Source organism: Pempheris klunzingeri, chromosome 12 (genome assembly GCF_042242105.1).
Source record: "Pempheris klunzingeri isolate RE-2024b chromosome 12, fPemKlu1.hap1, whole genome shotgun sequence".
In the NCBI taxonomy this organism is placed as follows: domain Eukaryota; kingdom Metazoa; phylum Chordata; class Actinopteri; order Acropomatiformes; family Pempheridae; genus Pempheris; species Pempheris klunzingeri.
In genome coordinates this window covers 19,535,825-19,543,235 of record NC_092023.1, presented here as the reverse complement: position 1 = coordinate 19,543,235, position 7,411 = coordinate 19,535,825, and positions in this window count along the sequence as shown.

Here is a 7,411-nt window from a genome sequence, read left to right as displayed (position 1 = left end):
GATGGAGGGGGCCAGTCAGAGAGAGTCCTGCAGGGCACGCGGCTGTATGGTATGCATGCTGGGCGCTTAGGGCTGTCTGTGCCGCAGCCTGTTTGTAGTCAGGCGAGCAGACTGCACACCTGTGGCCCCTCTGCTCAGTCCTGTTTGCTTTGACACCTCGGATGCTGTCTCCTTCAACAACACATCTTTCATCCTCGCCATCAACCTCATCAGCCCCTCGCCCCCTCCACCTCCCAACCCACACTTTTTTTTGTGTGTTTCGTCTTGTCAACTCAGACACCAGCAACTTTAAAAATCCACCCACTGTTTTTGCTTTACATTTTCTGAGTTTTGGCAGAAAAAAGTACAGGGAAGGGTCTGAAACTTATGCAACCTCAATTAAACTGTGCAGCACACTACTCTTTGCAGCAGATTTTCTATTTTCTCAGCTTACGGTGCTGTACAATGTGTTGAATTATGGGGTGAAACAGGCTTTTGTTTGATTTATAATGGCTGGATTCCATCAACGCTTGCGCTCATTGCTATTCTCAGTTCCCTTACACTTCATTGGCTTCTTACATTTTTTTCTTTTCCTCATTTTTTTCTTCAAAATCACATTTTCCCCTCCATCTGTCCACAGATCACGCTAAGCCTTTGATAGGGATGGCTGTGGCGAGGCATGGGAGCGATGGGAGAGGAGGGCGATGTGTAATTGTGGGTCGGGGTGTTAGCGGCTCCCCAGGACCTACTGTGAAAGGATGTGACTGGCCAAGTGAAGAAAAAATAGCTCTCAAAGAAGAGCTTTGTGTGCAATCATCAAGGCATGATAGTGCCGTAATCGCCTTGTCTAATTTGTCATAACATGCTTTGCCAATTGTTGACATCCCCTGTCCACCTTTAAAGGGAGGTTTCATCAGTTGGCCACACCTCAGCAGGCCTTTGAGCCTGACTGGGGATGGTGGGTAGGAACCAGATTTAGAAAGGATGTTCATTGTTTGAAATGTGAGGTTTTTTAACAAGTCCTTAATTTCTGTAATATGCTGCATTAAATTGAAGGTAACTCTAGCAGCCATGCTAGGAGCAACAGTGTTTCTTCATTTAACCCCAGTCCCACTCTCTGGCCTCCAGCACTCAGATCGGAGGCGGCTTCAGTAGAGTGGCTGGTCTCTGCTCTGATACAGACATTCAAAGCTAATGCCATTTAAGCAGCCCTCTGACACTGGACATTCACATAACCTGACTTCTAACGTTTTCCAGCCGCTGGAGGGGGGAGGGAGGGCGACAACAAGAGCCTCTTTCAGGGGCATTTCACCGCGGATTACAGCGGCTGGGTGCTCCCCACGTTTGAACAATGTGACCACAAGGCCTCCGTGATTTGTAGCTTTGCTGGATTCGGCAGATCTAATAAATCATTAAATCACCTTATTCAGCGTTGAGAAATGAGGGAGAAAGATTAGAGCAGCATGAGAACCATATGCAGAGACCAAAAGGAAGGAGGAGATGTGTTCTAGGTCTAAATCATAAATATTACATTAAGGATTCATGTGACGAGCTAGTATTTGGGTAAATTGTGCTCTAGTAGAATGTGACTAAAAGCAACATTTATAAAGCAGTGTGAGATACTATTTCAATAGAGGGCACCATACTTTAAATATACAGATGTGGAGTTAGTCAAAGTATGCAGGATTAATGAAGGAAAGAATCATGAGACTTGTTTACCGTTGGCCTGTTGAGATGTTTCCTGTTGCGTCTGGCTTGTTTGTGAAGCCGTGTGATTTAGTGATCTATTAATCTGCCAGTGTTACTGCGGTTATGAGCAGTGAGTGACTGGAGGAAAGTTATGAGATGAGTGGCTGCTTTGTCCCGGACTTGTTTAAAGCCAGAGCTGAGTAGTCAGACTGTTCTAGGGAAAGTACAAAGCCTTGCCTGGTGGTCTGCACACATGCCTGGATGATCTGCCCAAAACAGCCTGGATGGTGGGGCGGCAGAGACACACCTGCTTTGTCAACACCATCTTCCTCACTACTGTGGCCAACTGAAAATCCATCCTGTATAACTGCAAAGACTGTAAGGCACCATAGATTTGAAGTAGCCCCTTATTCAGAATACTGAACACTTAACACTTGCTTAAGGGAAAGAACATTGAATCTGACATGAGTGTGGAGATCTTTTCATTTCCTCTTTGACACTTGACAGTTTAGGTATAGAAATATTTGATATATGAAATGTGGTTATTGGATCAGCAAAAGTAATCAGCCTTGAAAATAAGACAAGATAGAAATAAAATATGAAAAATAAACTAAGCTAGATGAAAGACATAAAGTAGTCACCAGTAGTATATGTCATATATAAGCCCCGCTAGTGGCTCTGTCAGGCTAAATTCATATATATCATAGTATAATGTCAACATGCTAACATTTGATAAGTAGCATAAAAACAAGCTACAGCTGAGACACAAATATCAACCTCATGGTGGTTGTGAAAGAGGAAAAGACAGAGGGTCATTTGAAAGTATCATCTGAGGAACATGAATGTGGAACACCAAGGTCAATAGGATTCATCACTTGGGAACCAGGAATATGTGTACAGAATCCTCTCGCATTAAATTTCATTTAATCCATCCAATAGTTGCTGAGATTTTCAGTCTGGACCACAGTAGTGGACTGACAGACAGACAGACAGACCAATGAAGCAACTGTAGCAACTGAGCAGCAATTTTGTGTGAGCAAGTCAGCAAGTGAATATGAATTTGTAACTTTAGCACAAAGTCATATCACTTTAAATGTTACTGCTTCAATTATGTGCAAGTAAAAACATTTGACACCTCACCTGTGTTTTGTGTTTTTTTTCTTTTTGCCACTGGTAGCTCAGAAACCAGAAGTGCGTGACGTTCCTCCACCTGGATGCCAGAATGACCCCAGCTTATCACCCCTGACCTCTCCGAGACTTGAATCCCACCACCTGAGCGGTGGGTTTGTCCCCTGGTATTCACCTGATGTTTGGATAGACTACCTGTTTCTCAAAACAGGGGAGACATGGCAGGGCAGGTCACCAAAGACAGAGCAAAACAAAGAGTCAGATTTCACAGACCCTCTATCAATCAAACATCTTAGAAGAACAATCATGCTCACACTACCTGCAGCTTCAAAGGAAAACGTGTGAGGGAATTTTCCTCGCTTCTGAACATGGGATTGTTGCAGATCAGCAGGAGTGTTTATTGTCCTTTACTGCTACTTGACACAACCTGAGGATGTTACTAAGACTCTGGTGCATGTACCGATGGAATTAATGCATCGTGGAAATAATAGTGCAGAAAATTAATCCTTTGTCTCCCATTTCTGCAAAGTAATACTTAACACTACACAACAAGCATGGGCAAGCTCTCGTACATTCCCAAACATAAATTATGGCAGGACAAATGAATTCAGCGACTGTTGTGTGTTGCCAAATGCTGCCATGTCTGCTTTGTATACAGCACACTGATTAAATGACTGGACTGAGATACACGGGCATTGTTCTGGTGTGAAGATCAACAGAGGGGTATGCGTGTGAGGTTGATCTGTAACTTATTCATCACGCTTGTTTAGGGAGGCTCAGTGTTGCTTTTCCACATTTCCCAGAACACAGATTCTGCTGACTCTTAGATCTGCTTAGGAAGGTGTTGGTGAGCATTCACTCTAAGTTACGGCCTGCTTGTGAAGCGCGCAAACCTCCAGAAATGTTTTGAATTGTGTAATAAAATGCAACTCGACAGAACTTCTGGATGGGGATATTTAGATTGTTTTCGAAAATACTGGGGGTGGAGCTAGAAACCTGACACAGTTTTAACCACCCGAGGCATCTCGGAGAGCCTGAGCAGACTGCAGGTAGCTCAACGGCGCCTCTTACTTTATGGACTTCTCACTTCTCGCTAAGAAGCTAATAATTCTGTTTTAGAAGAAGAAAGAAGTGCCCACTATTAGTCTGATTAACTCTGATTGACTGAGTTGACCGAAATTCTGCATTTAGGGAGAAATTGATTTATTATTAAGAACAAACTCAGGCAATTTGAGAAGATTTGGCGCCCCTTGCTTGTTTCTTTGCTTTAAACAAAAAAGGAAGCATTATTATCAGGATGCCATGTGTGATGATGATTCAACTCGTCACAGTAAAAACATGTGATGTGAATTGTGTAATAGTCTTTCTACAATTATCTGTTGAGACAGATGTTCGTTGGGACAGATGTTTTCAGGCGGTGAACTGATGGAGACTGATAGACCTGTTTGCTTTGAAACGCTCCGCAGAGGATCTTTGGCCAAATTGTTTATTGATATACTCGCTAGTTCGGGGGCTGCGCATGGTAGCCTGTTTTCCTCCTCACCACCTCAGCCACCCTGCCTCTCTCACCCACCCACCCACCACCCGCCTCGCCTCGACTGTGCACCTGTCTGTAGCAGGCAGCTGTGGGTGGGCGGGTCTTGGCTGTCAGTGGAGCATTCCAGAGGAGAAGTCACCCCGTTAATCCCCTGAGTTTAGACCCGACGGCCCCCCTCCAGCCCCCCACACCTCCTTCCCTCCCTTCTTCACTACCTCCAGTACCCCTCATTGCCTCCCCCTCTCTCTCCCATCGTTGCCCCTTCCTCAGGGCTCTCCCTCTCAGCCCTGGTCAGGCTCAAATGGGATACTGCTATGTCAAAGGTAGACACTGTGAGAATGAGATTAAAGGACGAGTACCCCCCACATGCACACCCACCCTCCAGCTCCCAGGCCCAGAGGTTTTAATCCCCCCAAATATTCAAGAATGAAAGCAAATATTGTTATGTCCAGATCTGCCGGCTTGTTTTGGAGGGAAACGGTTACTTGGACAGTCTTACTCTATATCAATGTAACATTATTATTTCAAAATTAGTATAAGTCACAGGTTGTTCTACACAATTTCCTTTCTATTCTGTTTATACTGTGAATGTGTGTCTGTAATTACTGCATGTTTGTAGGTGTGAAGGTCATGCACACATACACAATTCTGTCTGTTGTCTACTGGAAATTTCACTCCTCTAATTGCCCATATCACTCTCTCAGTATTACAGTTTTTTTCTCCCACTGTCTATTAAGTGTGATTCAAACAAGAGTCTCTTTATCACCCGGGAAATTCTGGGGCCAGATCCTGAACTTGGCAGCCACCCTATTCAGCTGGAACACATAAATGAGAAAAGCTGCACAATTCACCCTGCAAGTGCAGACGATGATGTTCCCTTTAGTTCCTCCTTGACAGTGCAGACACTCGATCTCCAGTGTAACATTTTATCTTGCTTGGTTGGTTGTTTGGCAGGGACGACGAATGCTGTTTGTGTCCATCTCAACCAAGGAGGATTCTTCTCAGTGCATTTGATGCACTGAGAAGGAAAATATCAGCTGCGTGGGCTTATACAGACGGCTGGTATAAGATCAAGATTTTTGCCCGTTCCAGACAAAGCCAGTGATCAGACATTATGTGATTTGCAAAATGTGTAGTTGTGTTTCCTTCAAAACACACTTTCACTTTCTTTCCAAGGTTAAGTGAGAAGATCCATACCATTCTGATCTCTATGTTAAATAAAACCAGTCTGTTAGCGTAGCTTAGCACGAAGACTGGAAACTGTGTGAAGGTAACATAATCTGCTTACCAGCTCCTATACACCTCACTTAACAAATGTTATCCTGTTTTTTTAATCTGTACAATAACAGTTATATTTCTAATTGCCATCTGTTGGTTGTCTAGCCAAGAAGTAGTCATGTACATTAACTCCTCTAAAAGCACGACCTGTCATTTTTACAATTTGGTTTTTGAGTGGATCAAACAATAACTTTGAACAGAGCCAGACTAGCTTTTTCCTCCTGTTTCCACTCTTTATGTTAAACTAAGCTGGCTGGCTGTAGCCTTATATTTATTGTACCTGTGTGAGTGGTATCCATCTTCGAATCTACTACTTGACAAGAATGCAAATATGTCTACTTCCAACTGTAACTTTTGCTCAACTATAACTAAAAAATAAATAAAATCATTCTGAGGGGAGATAAAGTTTGTGAAAAGGCTCCTTGTGTGAGTGCGCCTAGTCCCACACAACACTTAACACCACTTGTTTTTCTTTTGCACCTCCATCACACCTACTCTAGCAATTAATTTTCTTGAGTGAAATGACTGGCGGTGTAATGACTGGCTCTGTCCTGTGGCGCTGGCTGGACTGCTGGGCTGTTTGGGCCACACCAGGGGAAGCAGTAAGAGAGTAAGAGAGGGTCCCAGGGTGCAGGCCTTCCTCACACTGTTTATGCACAGACCAGAGCTCCTCAGAGGGCTAGAGAGAAGCCACAGCTGGGCCAGAGGCTATTAAAGCCCTGATGGCTTTTGACAGTAATTTCTTCATGAGTCCACAGCCCGCGGGGCCTGCCAGTGGTGAGATCGGGTGCCTCTTCTTGCCCATTAAAGCACACAAACTCTGCCCACAAATCCCTCTCAATGGTATCTCTGTGCTCAGAGAGTATGTTTGAGCATGTGTGAGTGAGAGAAGTGAGGAAGCAGGACTGAGGAGCAGGAGAGGGGGAGGCCTTGCCAATCGTGAGATGGTCCTGGTAACCGGGCCAAAAGGTTTGGATACTTTTCTGCAGCTACTCCATCAGTTCAGGCAAGAGTCCAAGGCATCAGGGGAACATATTCGGAAAACCATGCCTTGACATTCAGCCAAATCGTAAAAAGTGTTTACGTGCATCTCAGCCCAGGGGAGTAGAAATCACTCATGACAAGGCTTTAGCATTGTGTTGGGTGAAAGTTAGAGCTTCAGCAGCAGTCCAGGGCTTGGCTGGAGTTGTTAATCAGTTTATTGGATGAGGAGTAAGATGTAGCTTCTGCTCTGCTACACCTGTAACCAGCGTGGCCACATTAACAGATTACATGGCTGTTTGGGAAAAGCAAATATTGTTCTGGGCATGCTGCTAACATCACCTTCAGGGGGATATAGTCAAGTAACATGGGTGGATATTAAGGATGTTGCAAAAAGTTTGAGCTGCATTGTGAGTTTATAATTAGAGGACTGTGTTTTAGCAAGCGAATCACGAACATTAAATGATTTTAGATGCATAGACGGGCTTGGTTAGCAGTATACTTATGATCTGGCTTTTTCTGAGAGATAAAAATGTACATGTCCCTGGTGCATAGGTTGCTTCAGATTTGATTTTTCCTTTGCTGTGGATGGTGAAAGTGCTTAAGAAGGCCATAGGTTATCCATTCCTAATCCACCACCTTAGAGCAGACAGTCATAATCTCTCCTCTGTGTTTCCCTGGGGTGTTAAAGCCAGACAATTGGGCTGGATTATATCACAGAAAGGAGACCTATGTGTTAATCATAAATTAGAGGCTAAGCCTGAGTGAGCAGGTCAGTCTGAGGTCAGTAGCTTGGTCCTATAGAGGACTTTCTGTGTG